Raw genomic sequence first — 24,882 nt, 5'->3', positions numbered from 1 at the left:
CTGTTGCCTGTACTACATTTCATTTGATATTTAATTGAGACTTTGTTTTACCGCATTCATGAAAGTATTGAGCTTAAATAAAGCTTTAGTTTCAACAAAATTAATAGTTTTTAATAATTATGAAATAATTTCAGCCATTTTAGTTAGAAATATTAAATACTCTAGCTAGTTATGATGTGTTAATTCAGTATACTATTTTCTTACGTATTTCTAAGTCAGGAGGAAAAGATATTATCAGTATAAACATTAGAAATGTAGATAAAAATGTTTTACGGAATGTTTATCAAATCATAAAACTAGACCACTAACAATATTTTATTTACAATGTATGCACATGCTTTATTTTGTTCAAAAATTAGATACATTTATTCATCTGTATGATAAATATAAATTATTATCTATGCCAAAAATAAGTTTCATAGTTGTCCAAAAAGCTGAACAGCCCAAGGTGGGTTAGGGGGTCACTGAGTTTAGGCCTCCACAATTTGATGACAAACAAACGTTGCCACATTTACTTCCCAGGCAAGCTGGCAATCAGAAAAATCAAGACAAAGGATTACCTATAAAGTTATTATTTGTAATATACTTCCGACAATCTAAAATTTTATTAATATAATTCAATACATTTTTTTAATTACTTCCGAATGACTTTATTCTAAAAGGAAATTTTTATTAGTTCTTATTATATTTCTTATAATTACTAGAATATTGAACAACCTGTATTAATTTATTATCACCAAACTTAAAATAATTTAACTTATTAAAATTAATAGGAACTAAGCGTTTATATAGTTAAAATTTAACCATTTCAACAATTTCTGAGAATTTCGAGAATAAATATGCAGGAAAGGTAAAATATTTAACCTTTTATTATTTCATATCTTCAATCAAATAACTTACTTATTTAGAGTAGTTACTATTTAATGAATTATTTGCATATAATTAAATAGATAATTGATACATTTATTTCAATAAGTACAATAAAAAAAATAGTGCTATGATAAAAACAGTCATCCGAAAACAGCAATTGAAAAAGTCTTGAATGAAAAAGCAATTTATAAGAATAGCAAATTCGGAGGGCTGAATTGGATATCTGGTTACGGCAGGCTATTGTAGGCCAAGGGGTCACGGAGATTAATGGTCCAATTGCATGATTGTGGCAATGCTCTTAGTACTGAGCACAGGCCACATTTACTTCCCAGGCAAACTGGTACCCATGGATCTGAAGCTAGGTTGGCTTAAACAACCATCGGAGTTCAATCCACAGTTCCTCACTATGACAATTCAGTTTCTGAACCACTGGGCTTTGCAGCATAAATAATGTAAAATAAATTTCTAATATTATTGTGTTTTGGTCAATAGCAAATTAGCATACAAATGAAATAGCCGTTATAGTAAACTAGTTGTAATAAGTAAACATATATAATTATTCGTAGTACTATATTCTCATACCTTCACTAAATCTCAACTAGCTTTGAAACCTAAACAAGTTAGTAACTAACAACAGGTTGCCATAACATAACAAGCTTTTTGTATGCGCTGCAAAGAAAAAATGAAGTTTCAGTGAAGTGAAAACACTAAATGTTGCTTACAAAGTGTGCTTTAGAATTTCCAAAAGAAAAGGAATTTTTCTTCTGTAGAGGAAGATAACTTAGTCGGTGGTCGCCGACACAAATATATTTTAAATACTTCATATCCTTTAGAATTTAAGATTTACATAAGAAAACAAGCAGCAATGATGTTATTTTTGCTTTCCTATATCGATACCAGAACTAAATAAAAATAGCTTTCAATTTATTTCTATTTTCGTGAAATATTGTTCAATTAAACTTAAAAATGTGTTTCCACGGAAAAAGTATCGCAAAAGCGGAAAGATAGTAATGACTTTTTTGTCAAATTTAATCTTTGGAAAGTGAAGAATATCAATGAAAATACAGCTGAAAAGGTCTAAACAAGAAAAGAAAAAAAAAAATGTTTTTTTTTTTGGAATATTAGGACCATATGACCCCTGCAAAAATTATACAGAAAAATGCTTTGGTTATACGAACGTTTATAAGAATAACTTAAACAATATTCTAATTTCATGTTTTAATACTGTCCATTAAATATGCGTTTTTTTTTCTCTTTAGATAATAACAAAAACATCGAAGAAACATAGAGAATTTTTTCTCAAGATGGGGAGAACCATGGTAAAAACTTGTATATATATATGTATAGGGGTGCTTGTGAGCCCAACTCAAAAATTCTGAAAATTTCTTGAGTAAAATCATTAATGATGCATTTCAAAAAAATGAGTGTCTTTAAAAATTTAAATCATTAATATTTTCAAAACATGAAATTCTTAGAAATAATATGCAGCATAATTAAAATGAATAATTACTTATTACAATTAGTTTACTTTAATCATATATAAGTTTACTTTTATCGCTAAACACATTTATTATTCTACCGGAAAAAATATTTGCAAATGAGATGCCAAGAATAAATTCCAGTTTTAAGGTTTCTAAATAAAATATACAAGAATTTTTATACATAAATGTGATCGATGATTTCTTAAAACTATTGGACCTTGGATTTCCGGATAGCGGTTAGCAAAAAGTCCTTAAATCCGAATTTTTTCCGGAGCACAATCATCTCTGTTATTAGTATAAATATTAGTGTCAAAATTAAAAAGAAAAGGAAACAAGAAGTAGATAAAGAGGAGCAAAGCATCAAGGGAAATAAAAAAATTAAATTAATTGGATTTAGTTAAAAAATTTATTTCAAAAAAAAAAGAAAGTTAAAGGTTCTGTAACTCATTGGGCCTCTCTTCCGGGACACCATCTTACACCGCCCAATGAGCTTTAAACAAAGAAGTGAATATTAGTATAAATATTTCATTTTATTTTATAACTGTCGTTGAACAGCCTACCCAATTCTGTGTTTACAACTATCAATGCTCATATCCGTATCCTTGTAATTTTGAGCTCAATCCAGAAGACAAGGGAGCTGCTGGATACGTACCACCAGAAGGTAATGATTTCTTATGGGAACATGGAGGACTTTGCAGATTTAACTCGACAGATTTAGCGTGCATCAGTCACCATTTATTACACAGGGAGTCTTCGGCCGGCGGGGAACGAATCCACGACTTCTTGAACATGGGCCCAGTGCCCTACCAACCCCCGGGATAGCGGGGTTGGTAGGCCCTTAGTATAAAGATTCCGGCCCTTAGTATAAAGATTCCGGCCCTTAGTATAAAGATTAGTATCAAAATTGAAAAAAAGAAAGTGAAAGATTAGGGCTGCCTGTAACTCATTGGGCCTCTCTTCCGGGACACCATCTTACACCGCCCAATGAGCTTTAGACAAAGAAGAGGATATTAGCAGGGTTGCTTGTGATATTAGTGTCTTTAAAACTTCAAATCATTGATATTTTCAAAATATGAAATTCTTAGAAATAATATGCAGCGCGCAAGACTTAAATGAGTAATTATTTATAAGTTTACTTTTATCTCTAATCACATTTATTATTCTACCAGAAAAAAATATTTACAAATGAGGTGCCAAGTATAAATTCTAGTTCTAAGATTTTTAAATAAAATTACATAAATGTGATCAATGATTTCTTAAAACTTTTGGACCTTGGATATCCGGAAATCTCCGGATCACGAAGTTAGCGAAAAATCCTGAAATTCGGATTTTTTCCGGAGCACAATCATCTTTGCACATATATATTTATATATAAATGAGAGAAATGATATCAAGCAATAACATTGATAGTTATCATATTTTCCATCAAAATTCTTCGAGCTTATGCGCAGATTTAGCTAGTTTCATGACCATGAAAGAGAAATTTGATAATATTAATATCAATATTTCGCACATCAAAATAGCAAGCACATATAATCTAGATGAAATGGCAATCAACAAGCGGCACGAAGGGACTGTAATATATTATGGTTAACTAAGCGTTTATGAAGAAGAAAAAAAACGTTCAATCTTACTTACTAAATTAGAAATGCAGTATTCACTTCCTTTCTTTGTTTTTCATTTCTGTGTAGAACATGAAAAAAGTAATTAAATTGATTTGAACTATTCTTATTATAGTGTTACTGTTCTTCGGATAAGCTTTATGGCCCGAATAGTTAAAAAAAAAAAAAAAAACAGATTTCAAACAATTAATAAGTAGAGTAAAATTCAGGTTTAATCTCTACCTTTTTTGAGTTTAAATACTTGGGATTTTCTAATGAAAGGAGGCATTTAAAGATAAGATAAAAAGTAAACGAGTTTGCACAAAAGCCAACTTCTTTCATAAAGTTCAGCAAAGAAGAATACTTTCTATTTATTTTGTGATATCTAATAAGTGACGAGAGGTGCGAAAAATAAATATTGCCAACTTAATAAGATTTTAAATATACGAGTATATCTGGCAGCCCTTTCATTTTTCTCAACTTAGCACGTTTTTTGTATAAAAGTTGCCTAATATGCGAATTAGTTTCCTGTTTAAGCAGTCTAATTAGCTTATCTTATTGGTAACTTTTTTTTTAACGTAAAAAAAAATATTCATATTAGCCCAATTAATTCGAAATTGCCAAGCTAAAGTGATTAAAAAATATTATATTGAAATTAATTATTAAAAGCCGAGAGTTGAATGAATCACTAGCGAAGAAGACTGGATGGAGAAGAAAAAAAACAGTTTGATAGCCTGATAATAACTTTCCAATGATCGCAGTCGAACTCCTTTTTTCTCTGGAAACAAAACAGGTTTTGATTTTTTTTTCCTCTTTCCTTAGATTTCTTAAATTTCGATGACTTTTTTTTAAAACTTTTTTATTAATTTTTTCTTCAATGTGACACTATTAATTCGCAAACCTTAATCCTCATACTGTTTTCACTTAAGTTTTGAGGATTCTGACTTACAAACGGTGATCATCATGATATATCCTGTATATTTGATTTACTTTTGCGAGAGTTGGGTGACAACCTGATATTTTGAAACTTGTATTTCATCATAATTGTGTATATTCTTTGTGTATATTTGTGTGTATTCTTTGTATTGTAATTATCATTTAAAATTACCATTGTGTTCACAAAAAATTTAATCGAGTCATAAACAGGCCAGTGAAAATGTAAAGAAATTATTACTCACTGTTCCGTAGCCATCCTGATTTTCGTAATGGCTATCGTTGTATCAACAAACAAACTGCTTTTTTTTTAAAGGATAAGCAAAATTTGGAGTCAGATAAATCCTGATGGTGGTTGTTTTATTTTATAACCGTCGTTGAACAGTCGACCCAATTTTGAGTTTACGACTACTAATGTTCAACTCTGTAGCCTTGTAACTTTTAACCCAATCCAGACAAGGAAACTCCTGGATTGGGAGAAATTTGCCTTTGTGTGGGACATTTTGATAGAACTAACACGCATTCGCGTTACATAGGGAAAAAAACCCTGAAACCCTCCCTCGTTTAAACTGACGGCGAAGAATCTCTATCCCATGATTTGTTTAACACTGAGGATATTTTACTTCAGCACTCTAGCCATTCCGAAGTTTATTTCGACCAGCCATCACTGGGATTCGAACCCGTGTTACCTCATTTTGAGGCAAGTGCTCTATCCCCTGAGTCCCTAGAGATTACAAACATTTAAAAATATTAAAGAAAACCAGGTTCTGCATACGTGTAAGTTTTTTTTTTTTTTTTTTTTTTTTTTTTGCACTGTGTCTATACAGAGGTGCCAAATTTTCAAACAAGCTATCAATAATCAGAAGTACAATAACACAGAAATATATTCAGTTGGCCTTTACAAAATTCATAACTCAATTTTAAGCTGTACATACTACTTGATTTTATATTGGTATATCATTAAACTATGCATACATTTACTATTAAATAAAAACATAATATTTAGGTAACAGATACAGATAGATCCTATATCTACATACAGATATAGGGTTTAGATGTATCTAAATTAAAAATTAAACAACACTGAAATTTTATACTTCTATAAAAAATGATGGAATAAGTGTGATTTCTAGAAATCAATGTTTTAGTTTTGGGGGAAAATTAGCACTAGAATTCTTTATCATTTTGCATTTGAAGCACTAAAAATTTCTGTTCACAGCATTTATTAGGGTTTATGTTTTCTTGTTTTTTTGATAAGGAGTGAAGATAAAACTTTCAGAGCAGTCCGTTCGAAAGCGATTAATAAGATTTCTTATAGCTTTCTTTTAATTTTAGATTTCTATAAAATCATTTACAATATTTAATCATTTACTGAATTTATATTTGTTTGAATACAAAAAAAAGATAAGTAAATGAATTGGGGACAGCAAAATTTCATAGTTCTAGGTAGTTATGAGGAAAAAACTTATGTTTAGCAAATTAGTACGGAAATTATCAAAATCCGTAATTTTTATTACTCAATGCAGACCGTAATTTTGGTCATGACATCGTAATAATTACGAATAAACCTAAATTGTTTGCTTCACTATATATATGAAATGTTAATGCACTCTCAATTTTTAACATGGAAATATGGACAGTTTTTTAAAAAAACTTTTTTTATCGTTTTACATTTTCTTTTTCCTACTATAATCTAAAAAAACTTTTAATGAAATTAAAGAAACATTTTGAAAAAATTTTTGATTTAGCATTTTAAGTAGTTCTTTCATGCCGCGCTTGCGCTGAAAAATTTTAAAAATTATCAATAAGAATATGGACACGATGTTTGTAATACTACATTTCGAATTTAAACTTAGGGAAACTTGGAAAATTTAGTTCGTATCGAACTGTGTTTTTTTCCCCTGGGAAGGATTTATTCGATTAACAAAACAATAACTAAGATAAACAAATTTGTGAAGGGTCCGATTAAAAGATAAATTATTTTGTGAAGGGTCCGTTAACGGAGCCAAGTTTCTTCTAAACAGACCCCTGGTACAAAATGAAATTTGAAGAAAGCCCTCTATCGTTTTGAGCCTTTTTCACAACAGGTTGTTGAACCATGCTCTACTTTTAAGGGAAAATATAATACACATTTTTCATAACTTATCTTTGGTAAAGTTGTTTGGGCTGAGCTGTTGTCGCTTAGGTGATAGAGCCTTTCCGTGTGGTGAACCGGGTTCGAACCCCACCGATGGCTGGCACCGACCACAATGCACAAATATCCTCAGTGGATCACGAGTTAGAGACCCTTTGCCATCAAGTTAACCCTGGGAGGTTCCCGTGTTCTTCCTCTCCATGTAACGCTAATGCTGCTTAGTTCCATCAATAAATCCTCTACAAACACAAATTTCTCCCAATCCAAGAGTTCCCTTGTCTTCTGAATTGGGTTCATAGTTAAAAGGTTACGGAGTTGAACATTGGTAGTCGTAAACCCTAAAATTGAATCAGCTGTTCAACGACGATTATAATATAAAATAAAATATTGATCCCTAGATGTTGTTTGAAAAAAAGTTTCTTGAAAGAAAAAAGAATTCAGTAAAGTTAAGTAAGAGAATGAAGAAGATGCCACTTTGTCCAATTATAGATATAATCTCATTTTCGATTATAACACTGTCAAAAATTTCGCATTGAATTACGATTAAAAGTAGTGACCGTCTGGTTGCATTATCTGTAAAATCATGCTCACTGTAAAATCCATTTTTGTCTTAAAATTTTATACCGTAATTTTTACAGAAATATTTATATTATTCGTCAGATTTTTTCCCTCACTTGAATATTATTTTGTAATCCCTTATGCAAATACTTTTGTTTATTTCCGATTTAGAAATATTTCTGCAAATATATATTAATAAGGCGGTAATTTCAAACACCCTTTTTTTAGAAGCTGTTAATAAATAAAGAGTTAAATTATTATTTTAAATTCAAGAAGAACATTGATTGGTAATATTTTTCTTTTTTTTAAATAAAACAAAAAGGAACATTTGTTATCCTGAAATACACCTTCCAAAAACAATCACTATTATTATTATTAACATTTTTGAAACCTTATTTACAAACTTTCCTGTACTTTTTAAATCCTATTTTTATATAATTTTTATTTTACGTTTAGAACTTTAAACAATAACACTATTACAATCATTAAAATTGATTTTGAATGTTTTTAGACGAAAAAAATATATTACTACGAAGCGTTGGTTTCGCCAAACTAATAAAAAGAAAGATTCTGTCATAAATATAGAAACCTGGAAAAAAGTCACATCTGTTGATTTTAAACAAGAGAAGGGGGAAAAAATAAGAAAAAACTTCCTCCCCTCACCTTTTCACACATTTAAAAAGTTGGCATGCAGCCAAAGAAGTATTAAACTATGACTTTGAAAACAATAAATTATATTTTAACTCAAATTTTATTCAATCTGTTGTAGACGTTTTCAATTTTATTATTACTTTCTTTTCTCCATACCGTGTTACAAAACCAATATAACTTCTGTTCAAAGAATAGATATACTAATTTTAAAGAAAGATAATACTTTCTTGGTAAAGGGGGATTTAAAAGAGTCTGGAAAAAAAAGGCTTAAAAGATCATTCTCTACATTTGAAATTAAATATAATTTTTAGTACTTTTCAATCAGTGGGGCAAAAATGCTCTAAAACCGCTTTGTTTGGAGTGAAAGAAAGACAGAATGTCAAATATAACACCACTCATTTTGGTTAAAATAAAAATATTTAAAATTATTTAATAAATTTATTCTATTTTTATTATTTAATATATTTATAATTTTTTTTTTATCTCTTAGATCAAAATAAGGGCTTATCTATATTCAGATCACAAATGTAATTAAAAAAATGCTTTAAAATGAAAAAGTAAAATTTGAGATGTGATCTAAAACATGTGCTTTATTTCTAAAGTGAACTTTCATTTGTGTATGCGCCCAGGTAAGGAGGATTGTGAAGTGGGATACTTTGTGGTAAAGAGTAAGGGGTAGGACTGGGCGATATAAGAAATTTTATATCTTGATGCATCGTCAGTTTTGCATCGCGATATAGTATTTTTGAAATTCATTTACTTGTAAGGTGCAGAAAGTCGGATTTCTATCAAAACTTCATATTCAGATTGATTTAAATCAATTTATGAATTTGATGTATATGTTTTGCTTAAGAAAGATATTAATGTTATATTTTCTAAAAATGATCGCGCAAATAACGAAAGATTTCTCAGTCTAAAAATAAATAATAAAGAAATAAATAAAAGTGAAATTTATCAATGTATTTACCTAACAATATAGAAAGAAAATTTAAAAAATAAGTTCGTTAAAAATTATTCGTGTGCTTAAAACAAAGTGCTAAATAAATTAAACAAAAAAAAAAAAAAAACACTTTTAAAACAACACTATTTTTTATCATTATTATTTCACATAAATAATAAAGTTAAATTGAATAATTACCGAACGAAAAAACAAAGTAAGGTTTAATTTCTTAAAAATAAAAACAAAAGAATTATGATATTCGATAATATATTCAACTGACAATATTGAAAGAAAATTAAAAAACACGATTATACTCTTTAATAAAACGAAGTGCTAAATGATTTTAAGTCGCAATCATTACTAATTTTTTTGAATAAACGAAGTTGATTGACTTATGTCCAAATCTAAAAGAGGAAAAATAAGTTTTGTTATAATTTTATTTATAAAAATGAAAACAACTAAAGATTTATAAATTTAAACTTAGTAATAAAAACCCATTAAATTATTATTTTATCCAAAAAGTGTTTAATAAATTAAAATAAAGTAAAAAATAGCCTAACAAATTTAATTACTTTTTAATTTAATTCTTTATAAGCACCTTAAATTAGATTTCCGTTTGTAAAAAAATTTAATAATGTAAAATAATACTTAAACATATAATATCAAAATAAATTTTCACATTTAAAAATAAGAAAAAAAGTTTTGTTTCAAAAAAAAATTACCTAATTAATTAAGAAACACTTCTTTGTATATTCTTTTCAATAACAGATTACGTTCAGAACAAGGTAACGACGATCACAAAGTCAGTCCCACTGAAAATAATCTACAAGAAACGATATCAATTCTCGACAAAGAAGAAAAAAAAACTAAGAGGTGCGGAAACGAACATGCGAGATCACGATATATGTTCTCAAAACTGATTCTAATTCTGCCGCTCATCAATCAAGGCCGTTTCAATATAACGATACGTACATCGTCTTTCCCAGCGCGAGTTCGCATCGGAACGTAAGAGATCCTTTCGTGTCTTGTATCGCTATATCGTTCGTCTTCTTTACTCGACGGCTTAAATCAGATTTCTGATGCATCGCCTGGAACGAAAGTCGCTGTATCGGCCTGCCGATACAGGCGTTAAATCGATATATCGATTTACAGCCCAGTCCTAGTAAGGGGTGTCAAAAATTTTGGAGAAAAAAAAGTTTAAATTATAGTTTTTCTTTTATGGGCGTCCCCGCTTTAAAAAGTTCTTTAACAATCAGTTTCCAAGTATCACAAAGTGCAAGAAATTATCGGAACATAAATTTCGTCGATATCTTTTAACAATATGATAATACTATGAGTGAAAGGTTTTTGTCGGTTCTTTTCAATGATTACGAGGACTTAAATTCCATATTTTTATTGCGGGCTCTTTATTAATATGAGTTGTGGTGACTCAGGGGATAGTGCCTCCCGATGATGTGATAGGAATTTAAATCCCACGATGACCCGTCGAAACGAATTTCACAATCGGCTCGCACCGACAACTGTGCTGACTTAAAATAGTCTCAGTGGTAAACTGATCATGGGTTAAAATCAACTTACCACCAGACTAAGAGAGGAAGATTTTCGTGGTTTTCTTCTCCATGTTACGAAAATGAGGATTAGTTCCGACAAAACGTCCCCCACGAAAGCAAATTTGTCTCCACACTTGATGCAGCCTTGCCTTCTGGGTTGGGTTCAAAATTACAAAACAGGGGAGTTAAACAGAGGTAGTCGTAAACTCAAATTTGGGCCAGCTGTTCAACGACGCGGTTATGAAATATATATAAGAATATATGATAAATATAGGTTACTTAAAAGAAAAGTTCAAATTTTATACTCATGGAGCCACATCGCTCCGGTTTTCTTAAAAATCTTTTCGGACACCACCCCCCGTTCATCTCATTCAAACATTTACTTATTACTTGGCAATTTTTACTTTGCGTTTTTGTAACTGTATGTTACTTAGTCAACTGGCAATAACATAATCAACAGTAAATATTTTATAAAGTTTTTGCTGTTAATTATAAAATGTACGTTTTCTGAGTATTGTTTTATTACTCAGTTTCCTTTTAAATTTTAAAGCATAAATAACCACTTAAAAAAAAAAAACAATTAAAGAAATGTATAGGAAATAATCCATTGTTATTGAAGTTATTACAAAATCAATGTGCCACATTTACTTTTATACGCTGAGATCCAAGACATTTGTTTAGATATATATATATTTTTTTTACTGCGTTAAGTATGTGGAGGGCAAAACTGTACAAATGATATATTTAATGCTTTCATGTGATATGCAGCAGTTTTAAATAGCACTTTAAAATATCTAAAAAAGGACAGAAATTGTCAGTTCAAAAAAAAAATTAACTAATACTTTTGAATAAGAATTTAAATAACTACACACGTTTGTTTTGCTATCTCATTCTATATAGCATTATTTAGAGTAGACAGTTGCGTGTGGGTGTAATGATGACGTAATAAAAGAGGCATACAAAAAAAGCAAATTTCATTTCAGTTAAAATCCTCAATATTATATTTTTAAACTCCTCGAAAATGTAGTATAAGAGGTATACAAATTAACTGTCGCAAACAAATTAATATTAATTAAGAACGAAACAAAAATGATCTCAAAATATGCTGAATCACTAATGAGACCGGGATGAAAGGCATCGAAACCTATTTGATTGAATAGTATAACTAGAAGGTGTTTCTGAAATCTATCAGGCTTCATTTTTTTTCTGTCACAAACTTTATCAGTAATTAAAAATAATAAATTCGTTAGATTTCAATATTGGTTCTGTTTTTTCGTTGATTAAAAGTTAAACATTAACAGATATTTGTCTTTTAAAACATTTCATTCTATAATAAGATAATTATTCTACAATTGTAATTATCTAAAACTAATTGCTAATTGATATAAAGTTTTAGTGTGTTCCATTGATATGTTGAATGCTCGTTTTGGCTGGATGCCCGGGACTGTCACATCCTAGCCACTATACACCATCAAGAGCAGAGCTGATACTTTAAACCTGTATGACATTTATTCTCTCCGATATTTAATAGACACTTTAATAAATCCTTAAAAATATAAGCCAAAAATTTACATAAATAATTACAATTTCTTTTCTTGCTCTAAAACTTAACAAATGTACTTAAAATAATTAAAAAGAAAGCAAAAATAATGAAGAAATATTTTCAATATAAACATCAATTAAATAATATCAGCTTACGAAATATTCTTTTTATTTTTACAAACAGTGTTAATATAACGGCCCTCACCTGCTCCAGGGACTGCTGGATTGGGTTCAAAATGACAAGGCTACGGAGTTGAATATTAGCAGTCGCAAACTCGAAATTGGGTCGGCTGTGCAATGACTGTTATAAAGTAAACTAATAAATTTGGCCGGGATAGCCTGGTTGATAGGGCGTTGGACTCGTGTTCGTGAGAATGGGAGTTTGAATGCAGCCAGCAGAAGAATACCAATGTATAAAATGGTGACTGCTGCATGTTAAATCCGTCGGGGTCACAAAGTCCTCCAAGTTCTCATAACAAATAAATACTTCTGGGTACTAATCTTGCAGTTCCCTTGTCTTCCGGATTGGGTTCAAAATGACAAGGCTACGGAGTTGAATATTAGTAGTCGTAAACTCGAAATTGGGTCGGCTGTGCAATGACTGTTATAAAATAAACTAATAAATTTGACCGGGATAGCCTGGTTGATAGGGCGTTGGACTCGTGTTCGTGAGAATGGGAATTTGAATCCAGCCAGCAGAAGAATACCAATGTATAAAATGGTGACTGTTGCATGTTAAATCCGTCGGGGTCACAAAGTCCTCCAAGTTCTCATAACAAATAAATACTTCTGGGTACTAATCTTGCAGTTCCCTTGTCTTCCGGATTGGGTTCAAATTGACAAGGCTACGGAGTTGAATATTAGCAGTCGCAAACTCGAAATTGGGTCGGCTGTGCAATGACTGTTATAAAATAAACTAATAAATTTGACCGGGATAGCCTGGTTGATAGGGCGTTGGACTCGTGTTCGTGAGAATGGGAGTTTGAATGCAGCCAGCAGAAGAATACCCAAGTATAAAATGGTGACTGCTGCATGTTAAATCCGTCGGGGTCACAAAGTCCTCCAAGTTCTCATAACAAATAAATACTTCTGGGTACTAATCTTGCAGTTCCCTTGTCTTCCGGATTGGGTTCAAATTGACAAGGCTACGGAGTTGAATATTAGCAGTCGCAAACTCGAAATTGGGTCGGCTGTGTAATGACTGTTATAAAGTAAACTAATAAATTTGGCCGGGATAGCCTGGTTGATAGGGCGTAAACTCAAAATTGAGTCAGTTGCTCAACGGTGGTTATAAAAAAAAAAATTAATAATCAAATTGTATTTTCTTGTTTTCTTTCTAACTCTTTGCATATTTTCTACGCACATTCCAAATTTCATGTTTCTAAGTCTTATAGATTTTGTAACGTAAAAAAAAAAAAAAAAAAAACAATTGAGAAAAAAATTCGTGAAAAAATCATTAAAAATTGCAAATAAAATATATTCAAAATGAATCTAAAAAAAAACTCTGTTAAATATCTAGTGGCCAAGCACGCCAAATTTTTACTCTGTGCTTAAAATGTGTTTCTTTTGTAACTTTTCCCCCTCTTTCAAAAAATATGTGCACTAAAAGAAAGGTTCTACATAATACTAACTAAATAACAGATAGTTATGCGATTAAGAAGCCAGATAAATCCCATTGCTTTAAGAAACGTATTTAAGTAAATATGGTTGTTGTGTTAATTCATTTTAGTATGGGAATGTGTTTCTTGCATTCCACTCTTTTTACTTGCTTCTATAACTCGATGCTTGATTCAATATCAGTTTCTTACACAGACTCGTTTCCTTTATGATTTGTAAAACTGCTCTATCCTTAGACTTGACACAATTTTTTAAAAAATTATGATACGAAACAAGAGACATTCCGGTACTTATAATCATTCATTCTATCTTTATAATTTAATTTAAACTAGTTTAATATCAATTTAAATTATTAATTGCGATGGAAAGGCGGAATTCAGGAAAAGCGAGAAATCAGAACATGGACCGAATTGAATCAGAACAGAACACTTGCCACTTTAAAATGAAATTTATCTCAGATATGAGAGAAGAGCTCACACTGAAGGTATTTTAATTCATTTGGGACAGATGCACAACCTCTTTTGACTGATGGGTTGATGGCAATTATAGTAATTTTAAATTAATTAAACAGTGTCTAAGACACATTTCTTTCGAACAAATTAATTCAAAGCCGAAGAATATCAAAATCTTACTTTGCAAAACATTTAAAAATTTCTTTTATACCAAAAAATAGATTTTTAAAAAATATAAAGATTGGGAAGACGTGATGAGTTTTTTTATTATTTTTTTTTAATTATCACATTACGTAATACAAAAGTGCATTTTAAAATGAATTAAATAAAATGCTCTTGAATTAAAGTAAAAAATAGACGAATATTTTTTTGGGCAACATTAATGCGAACTAAATATTTAATTCAAGAAATTAGATTGTTAGATTGTTTTAAAAATGTTTCTTTCATTTCATACATAGAAAGTTATCACATGTAAAAAAAAATAGCATTTGTTTCGAAAACGAAGTTTCAAAGCTGGAAATTTTTTTTCTTAAATTATGAATTTTTTCTTAACTTCACTAATGAATTAAATAATAATTTAACTTAGTTTTCACTAATGTCTAAATTTCAGAAAGGACGACACATATTATTCGCCCGCTTACTTTAATTTCAGAGGAAGGGAAAATTTTATCACTTTTTGGAAGAAAAAATTTTTTTTTCTTTCTCTTTTAAGTTTGTTAATTAAGCTTGACATTATTTGTTTTAAGGTCTAAATTTCAGAAGGAGCTAAATACATTATTCTTTCTTAAGCTAAATTTTAGAAGGAAAAAAACTTTTCTTTTCGAAAAATAGCTTTTAAATTAAAATAAAAAATTTCTTTTTACCAATTTAATTTTAGTTTATTTTCACAAATGTCTTAAGTTCAGAAGGAGCGAAGCAAATTATTAGCCCTCTCATTTAAAATTCCGAGTAAAATAAAGATTTCAATTTTAAAAATAACTTCAAAGTTGATTTTCTTTTTTGTTTTTTCGAATTATCAGTTTACCTTGACATTATTTTCATAAATGTCTAAATTTCAGATGAGGCGAAGTACGTTATTCGCTTCTTTACTATAATTTCAGAGAAAAATAAAGTTTTCTACTTAAAAAATAGCTTCAAAGTTGAGAAAAAAAGCTTTCTTTTTACTCTATTTCTTATTTTAGAAGGGGCGAAACACATTGTTGGCCCTATAATTAAGTTTCTAAAGAAAATAAAGTTTTTTTTAAAAAAAAATTAAAAAAACAAATTTGAAAAAAAAAAGCAGTTCTTTTTTCTAAAATTACCAATTTTACGTGACTTTATTTTGGCAGCGAATTTTAAAATTTCAGGAGGGGCAAAACATGTTCTTCGCCCCCTCACTTAAATTTCAGAGAGTGCGCCTGTTTAGTAAGCCAGGAAGTTTAGGTTTTAGCAAAGAAGTATATAAACCGAACCTTTATTCTCCTTGTAATAATGATGACATGCATTAAGGTTCACAAACTGAAGGGCGATTTCTACTCTCAATGGAGCAATGACAAGGAAATAAATTAAAATTATGATAAAAAGCAAATTGAAATAGAAAATTTATACGAAACCAATCGCTCAGATGAACAATTATGGTCAAAATTTGGGTCAAACGAAGATCTGTCTGCCAAATCCCCTCAGAACTAAGAAATAGGTTGAATATTGTCTTGAAAGCGGAAAGCTGACATAAATTCATGATTTAACTGAAAGCACAAAGAATTCATTGTAAAGATAAACAATACAGTTTTCAAATTTTAATTGTCAACTAATCAAATTAAAAAAAATAATACGAATTTCTTTATTACATATATATATATATATATATATATATATATATATATATATATATATATATATATATATATATATATATATATATATATATATATATATATATATATATATATATATATATATATATCAAGCAAGGCAGATGGAATGGGTCATAATGAAATTTCGAACGTAGTGTTCAGGGAAAACCTCTTACCAAAAAGTAGTTTTTATCAAATGTTAATTATTTTTATTACTTGAAAATGTGAGCAAATATTTTTTGTATGAGCGCCTAACTACTTATAACGCCTGTCCTTTATTTTTCAAAATAGTGGGGTGTATTCATTATTAAATCGTTTCATTGGTTTAAATTATTTGTTGAGCGAGGCAGAGCAACCTCCTATTTTCAGTATTTCACACTTTAGTGAAGGTGATTTCCACCATGGGTGGCAAAAATCTCCTGTTGTGGAAGGATTTACACTAATTTATAGAAGGGGTTCTATTTGAAATCTATTCAGCATATTCCGAAAACGTTTTTCAAAGAGATTTTAGGTTCTAGGGGTGTTTCACCGAACATACCACCTGTGGTCTTTACCCCCACCCCTACAGAATGAAAGGAACTCCTGAGGTAGGTATACTGACATCGAAAACAAGTACAGAGGTTAACATAAGATTGATTTTTGGCATAACAATATGAAGTCAAAAATCTCGCCAGTGATATGTTTGTAAACTACACCTTCCCTCTTACACACGAATTAGCTGCGCATGCTCGATAAATCGAAACCAAAAATCGAAATACTAGATCAGTTGTGACTAGTATTGACAGCACTGATCTAGTAACTAGTTTTACTCTATATCCACGACCTCGAGTGAGCTGTGGTGCTTCTTTATTGTAATTTATTCCTTCTTTTATAAGTTGTAATGATTAATATTAATTCATAACATTCTGTCTCTTTGCAGAAAAATAGGAAAATTCTCAAGTTTTATAACACATTTTTTATCTCGAATTTTTGAAAGATTTATAATTTGTAAACTTTAAAATTAAAAAAAAAAAAACTAATATGTTCTTAAAAATTAATTCTTTATATCATTCTGAAATTCAAATACTTGAAAAAAAAAACACAATTTATGTACTTACAAAAAATAAATAAATTAAATTAAATAAATAAAATAAAGAACATTCTAGTGAGCAATCTGAGCTGCCCAAAACATTAAATTTCATATAAAGCACAAGAAATTGGAAAATGATAATAATTGCTGAGTCTCATTATTATCTGTTAGCATTCAATTAGTTTGTAAAAAGCGTTTTTCTGGTTTCCATTTATGCTTAATGGAAATTCTAATTATTTTCATTCAAAAAGTCTTTCAAAATGTGATTTTACTCCTCTATTTCAATTACGAGTTATTTTGATATCTGCGTTTTGTACAAAAAAGTAAAAAAAGTACAAAAATAAGAAGAGAATTTCACAACATTTACTAAGATGATAGACTATATATCCAGGATGATAAAAAAAATATTGATTATTAAAAAATAATTTCATTGATATAATAAACATCGAGAAGAAATCCTATTATATATAGGTAATAATATATAGGTTACTACAATAGCTTTTATATTACTCTGATACTTAAATTGCAAGTTACTTTGATTTTTGGATCGTGTTAAAAGTTAAAAATATAAGAAAAGTGTCTCACAACATTCACTAAGATGACAATTTGTCTGTCAAGGATGATTAAAAAAAATTAATGGTTAAAAAAATAATTTCATTGCGATAAAGAGCATTTAGCTAGAATCTTATTACCGTTCAGGAATCTAAAACACTTTTTTGTGGTTTTTACTTGCATGTAACGCAAATTTTAATTATTTATATTTAGTCTTAATTGGAATAAGTTATTCTTATAACTTTAATGATTATGATTGTACTCCAAGGAGCTTATGAGTAATTTTGATTTCTGGGTTGAATTAAAAATAATGACGTTTCCTTATATTCACAAAGATGATAAACCATCTATCAAGGATGGGAAGAAAAAAAAACTTGATTATTTAAAAATAACTTCTTTTGGATAATGAATATTTGGCTGGAATGCCTATTACCGATAAAAACAATCTGAAAAACATTTTTGTAGTTTTCTTTAGCATGTTACGCAAAATTTGATAATTTAATTTTATTTAAAATTGGTTATTTTTATAGCTTTCATAAGAATATAACTGTATTTCGATACTTAAATTGTAGCTTATTTTGTTTTACTGGTTGAGTTAAAAAGAAGAGCTTTTCGTTTATATTCAATAAATTGATACATTATCTGGTTCATAATTTTATAACCGTCGTCGAACAGCCGACCTAATTTTGTGTTTACTCAACTCCGTAAATTCAATTTTAAATCCAATCCAGAAGACAAGGATAGTCCTGGTTCAGGTATTGAGAGAAATTTGACTTCGTGGAGAACTTCTTGATAGAACTAACCAGCATTTGCGTTACATGGAGAGGAAAACCATGAAAACCTCCCATGGTTAGCCTGACCTGAAGGAGACTCCTGATCTTCTGAGCCACAACGGCTAGGCGTAAATAATAATCAAAATTGGTTGCTTATAAAAAAATTATTTCATTGAGATAAGGATGAACATTTAGTTTAAATCCTATTACCGCCAAGCAATCCGAAGAACATTTTCGCGGCTTTCCTTTGCGTGTAACGCAAAATTTGATTATTTTAATTTAAACTTTATCTTGGTTAAAATAAATTATTTTTATAAACATTGTTTTACGCCGATATTTAAATTGTGCGTTACTTTGATTTTTGGGATGAATTTAAAATTACAAAAAAATATGAAGAGCATCTAGTTATATTCACCGAAATAATTGGCTGTCTGTCAAAGATGCTAAAAAAATCATTTATTGCATAAAATTCATTACGATTACTGAGCATTTCGCAGGAACTCTTTAAGCGTCAAGCAATCTGAATGATATTTTCGTGGTTTCCCTTTACGTGTAACGCAAAATATGATTGTTTTCTTAAAAAAAAAAAGACATTCACAAAGGCAGCAATGGTTAAATATTTACATAAATTATAAGTTATTTTATCTTTATTCCTTGTTAAAACAAAACAAAATGAAGAACATTTATTGATTGTGGGCAATTCATTAGCAAGGTAGTTAGTCTTACGCGGACTAAATTATATATATATATATATATATATATATATATATATATATATATATATATATATATATATATATATATATATATATATATATATATATATATATATATATAATATATATATATATATATATATATATATATATATATATAATATATATATATATATATATTTATATAATTTAAATAATTATTCGTACAAAGGCTTTAATAAATCGAATTCATAATGAATGCTACGAATAATTATTTTCATGAATAAGATTTTTATTTTCAATTATCATCGGAAAATTTAACAAATTTACGGTTGCATGGCTTATATTTTGTTTAAAAAAATGCGTCCTTAATGTGCATTTTTAATTATAACGATTTTAAAACTAAATGTTTAATTATTCACATCCAGCAGGAAAATTAATTTACGAATTTTATCTATCTTTAATTAAAATTCTTAAAAGTATCCTTACTATTCGTTACAACGCCATCCTCACTGGATGCACTTTTACACGCGAGCGGCAACGTGATTAGTGAGTTTTGAGGATTTCTGTCGCATCCGAAAAAAATCACATTCAGTGCAAACGGTCCTTTAAAAATCTAAAAAATTCTGTTGTGTTAGTCATGAGCATAGCCAGTGGAGATCACGGTAATTATTTTTAAAAAACTGCTCGTCTATTTTAAGTTTTAAGAATACATTTATATTTAAATACATATAAAAATAAATATGCATCTGTGCAGTGCATAATAAAACGGATCACCCGGAATTACTTTTGGTCGAATAGTCGGATCTTACTATTCTAAGACTCAACATAAATGGCTTGGTTGAAGGGTGAGCTCAAATTTGCTAATTAATAAGGGTAGACGATATTTTAAGTTTCTAAGCCAAGCACAAAAACATTTTTTCTCTAAATAAACATACATTTTCTTTGACGGATTTTGATACCCCTAAAAGAAGGAGGTAATCGCTATTTCGTAAATATGGTTGGACTTGAACATTATGCGTATTTTAAAATATCTCGAGAACATTTTAAATGAAATAAAAAAAATTGCATTGAATTATAATATTCGTTTATCCAAACGTTATTTTATGAAGGCTTAAGTAAGTAGTACTAAATATGCTAACATAAACTGCTGTTTGTAGAAAATGCAACACCATGAAAGAATCATCAGAATCAAATGAAATTTAATGCAGAAACGACTTGTACTGATACAAATAAATGATGAAATTTTCAAAACAAAAGAAACAAATTAAGCGTCCGAAATCAGTATTTGGTGCAGCCACCACGCGCTGCAATAAGTGCTGCTATACGACGTGGCATGGAGTCAAACAGATGTTGAATATCTGCTTGAGGAAGAGAATTCCACATCGCTTGTATGCGCAACCAAAGTTCGTCTTTGGAAACTGCAGGACGCGGATCACGAGTGAGACGCCGACCAACCATATCCCACACGTGCTCAATAGGCGACATATCCGGCGAATAAGCAGGCCAAGGAAGAAGTTGCATGCGTTGTGCTGAACAGAAGTCTCTAACAGTCCGCGCAACATGTGGGCGTGCATTATCCTGCTGAAAGATAGCTCCAGGGATGCCTTGAAGGAAAGGAACGACTTCGGGCTGTAGCACTTCACGGACGTATCTGTTGCTATTGAGATTACCCTCAATTCGTATCAAATTGGATCGTCCATGATACGAAATCGCACCCCAGACCATAACTCCGGGTGTTCGACCACTATGTCGTTCAATAATACACTCAGGAAGGCAGCGTTGACCGGCATAACGTCTAACACGAACACGGCCATCATGGGTCCACAAATTGAAGCGTGATTCATCTGAAAAGACAACTTGGTGCCAATCAGCTCGCCAGTCTCTGTGCTCAAGAGCCCACTGCCGACGCAGCCGTCGATGATCCGCCGTGAGGGGAATCCTGTATAATGGCACCCTTGCACGCAATCCACGGCGCAGCAGACGACGACGAATTGACGAAGCCGACAATTGTACACCTGTAGCAGTAGACCAATGTGCTGCCAGCTGCCTGGAGGAAGCTGTGCGATCATTCACCGCCATGCGGAGCAGGTGTCGATCATCGCGCTCTGACGTCACCTTCTGTCGTCCAGTGCCTGTTTTTCGAGTTGTTCGGTGCTCGTCGGTCCACTGCTTCCAAACTCGCATCACTGTGGAACTGTTCCGCTGCATACGAGCTGCTATTGCGCGATAGGAAAATCCTCCTTCTCGAAGGCCGATTATCCTCCCTCGTTCAAACTCCGTAAGTTGCTTGAATTTCTTATTCTTCCGTCGTGGAGGCATACTCAGGTTTCACTAAACGTTTGCCACTAACAAATAATCATAGACTATTTTCAACGTCCCACTACAGCACTTTATTTATACGCTTTCAGCATCAATTCAGAGGGCGCTGCGCGCGCCACGCACGCGCGATGGCTCTGAAACTTTATTAATTTGCATAATATCCTATAATTGACATTTGCTGCGAATTTCATTTGATTCTGATGATTCCTTCATGGTGTTGCATTTTCTACAAACAGCAGTTTATGTATAAAATATTATACTTATATAATTTAATCATTTAGCACTTTATTAGAGAGTATGATAATTTTTTTTTTAAATTTCTTTAATATTATTAGTTAATTAAAATATATTATCGAATATCACAATTCTTTTGTTTTTATTTTTAAGAAATTAAACTTTACTTAATTTTTCGTTCATAATTCGGTCATTATTCAATTTGATTTAATTATTTATGTGAAATAATAATAATAAAAAAATGGTGTTTTAAAAGCGTTATTTTAACTTTATTTAGCACTTTGTTTTAAACATAAAAATATTTTTTAACGAACTTATTTTTTTAAATTTTTTTTCTATACTGTTGGGTAAATATATTGATAAATTTCAATTTGATTTATTTTCAAATTAAGAAATCTTTCGTTATTTTCGTGATAATTTTTAGAAAATGTAGCAAAACTTGCGTTTACTTTTTCATTTAGAATTTGAGGATTACGATCGAACTTAACAATAATGTAATTATTTATGCAAAATAATACAAGGAAACATTGTTTATTTTTAAAAAAAGCGCTTTTTACAAATCAAAGTTTTTAACACTTTCTTTTAAGCGTATAATAAATTTCTTAACAAGCTTTTTTTTTTTAAATTTTCTAAATTTTCTTTCGATAATTTTAACTAGATATATTTATAAAATTCCCTTCTTATTTTTAAACTGATAAATCTTTCAAGGAGCGAAAATTTTAAGAAATTATAGCAAAACTTATGTGTACTTATACTTTTAGTTTAGTTATGTATTTATACTTTTTAGTTTAAAATTCGAATCTTGTTCTAGTCAAACGAACTTAATTATTTATGTGAAATAATAATAGTAAATAAAAATTTGTGATGTTTCAAAAGCGACAGAGAGGGTGTTTAGTACTGGGGGTAATGTTCGAAAAAACAGAGCATCTTTTATCATTTAAACATTCGGAAATGTTGATATATTTTTATTTCCAAATAAAAATTTCATATGAAGTTTCAATTTCGCTCAATTGGATATGGTTCATTTAGTAAAATTATTTTTTTTGCTTCAAACTTTTCTTTTCAAAATTTAATTCACTTAAACTAATTGATTTCCGAATAAATTCATAAACCTATCGTTTTAAACTTTCTTTGATTTCTAGTTAAAAGCTTAGTAAAGTATATAACTTAAATTAAGACTGCTTATACCTTATAAACGATAAAGAGGTGCAAATATTGTATCTGCACACATTTTTTCAATAAATATTTTAAGCAAGATTTGTATATTGTAGTCAATTTATTTAATATCTTTCTTAAGCAAAACATATATATCTTCAAATTTATAAATTGATTTAAATCAATTTGAGTATGGAGTTTTGATAGAAATCTGATTTTCTGTGCCTTACAAATAAATGAAATTAAATAATACTATATCGCGATACAAAAATATTATATCGCGATGCAAAACTGACGATGCATCACGATATATAATTTCTAATATCGCCCAGTCCTAGTCATGACTATTCGGTTTGAGCTCTTTTGGGTAATATATTATATCGTGAGAATTTTATTTTATTGATTGTTCAGATTGTTTACAGCCAGAAACTAGCAGAAATTAATTATTTTTTATTAAATATCAGCTTCCTTTAATTTTTAATAAGGAATAATATTTATTTCTAAATAGACAAATTGTTCTTTCTATTACACTTAGAGTAAGATTTTCATGTGTGGAATACTTTAAATTGCAACTATGAATAATTAAATCAGTTTCCCATAATTCCTCCTTCACTTCCTTAACCATTTTAACATAGTCAAATCAATTTCCTTTTTGAGTCATCTGAAGTGAAAGTATTAGAGTCTGATAAAAATTTTTTGTAATTATTTTATATTTCTAACAATAATCAACTGTGACTTCGAATACGCTTAAAAGCAATATTATTAAAATAATATTGCTTTTAATTAATATTGCTTAAAATTGTTATAATTTAAAACAAGTCTATTTTTGATGGGTTTTTTTTAATAGCTAAGCCAAGATATTTACGCACATTAAATAATGTTTCAGTTTAGAATCTTATAAAAACAAATCGAATAAAAAATACAGAATACTTTATTTTAATAAAGTGTACTAATTCGGGTTAGGAAGCTCATTACCGGCTCAAAATTAAACAAGAGAATAATTAAAAATTCTTCAGAAACAAAGAAGTTATAAAGTGAATGATTTTAACTTTAAAAAAAAAATAAATAAATAAATAAACTTTCGTGTCAAGAAACAAAAATCAATCAAATCGGGTGGAGAGGACCCTTGATTAGTGTAATTTCTTGTTTTTAGGAAATAACCTTTTCTAATATCATTCTAGAAATAAAATCTTGTTCTTTTAAGTAATAAACAAACAAAACCAAGTATAATAAAATAAATTCGTTAAAAAAATAAATTCGTTAAAAAAATAAATTAATTAAAAAAGTAAATTAATAAAAAAGGTAAAAGTGGGCAAACTTTCAAAGAAAGTTTTCAGATTTAGTTTTAGTTTCTTTCTCGAGAATCATATATTCTCCTAGTACTTCGACAGCAGACGACTACAAGCGAATATACCGGTTGTGTTTCAAGAAAGAGTCATTCCTACCTATAAACTTTCACTTTTGGCGATCATCATTTGGCATATACTGGGGCGAAAAGAGTGTCAATCTAGTAGGTAATAAAACCTAGACTAGACTGAGAGTATGGTGATTGATCATCCCCACGCCCATAAAAAGGGGGAAGCAGAGACATTCGGTGAAACACCCCTGACACGAGATTCCTGATAAAATTGAAGATTTACAAGCATTTCACTACAGAATAATTAGTTCCCCATGGTTTTCACATCCCTCTGGTCATCACCATCTGGTTTTTCTGCCTGAAGGGGTTCCATCCATTTCCTCCCCGGAAAATTGTTCTTTTAACTGGAGGTCTAACTTTCCTTAAGATAAGGGGCGAAAAATTTCTTTACACTTCCTAAGTGTCTTTCCTTCACCTTTCATTTTTTTAGTCTGTTGTACTACTAATTTTTTTCATATAGATAAATATTTTAAATTTAAAGATTCAGCTTATATTACTATAATT

At 29.7% G+C, this 24,882-nt stretch overlaps 1 protein-coding gene across 1 annotated transcript in view; it reads right to left on the bottom strand.

Annotated features, from left to right (window-relative positions):
* Positions 1-299: 299 nt before the first annotated feature.
* Positions 300-24,882, bottom strand: part of LOC139425035 (NBAS subunit of NRZ tethering complex-like) — a 57,648-nt gene continuing 33,065 nt past the window's right edge. Inside the window, exon 13 of the transcript XR_015431715.1 lies at positions 300-560. The gene's annotated coding sequence lies outside the window, so the exon portion shown is untranslated. The remainder of the gene's footprint in view (positions 561-24,882) is intronic.

The sequence above is a fragment of the Parasteatoda tepidariorum genome, chromosome 2, assembly GCF_982258835.1.
Source record: "Parasteatoda tepidariorum strain Cologne lab strain chromosome 2, Ptep-v5.0, whole genome shotgun sequence".
Lineage (NCBI taxonomy): Eukaryota > Metazoa > Arthropoda > Arachnida > Araneae > Theridiidae > Parasteatoda > Parasteatoda tepidariorum.
Note: the sequence above shows the minus strand (reverse complement) of the source record. Positions and strands in the feature narration are given on the sequence as shown.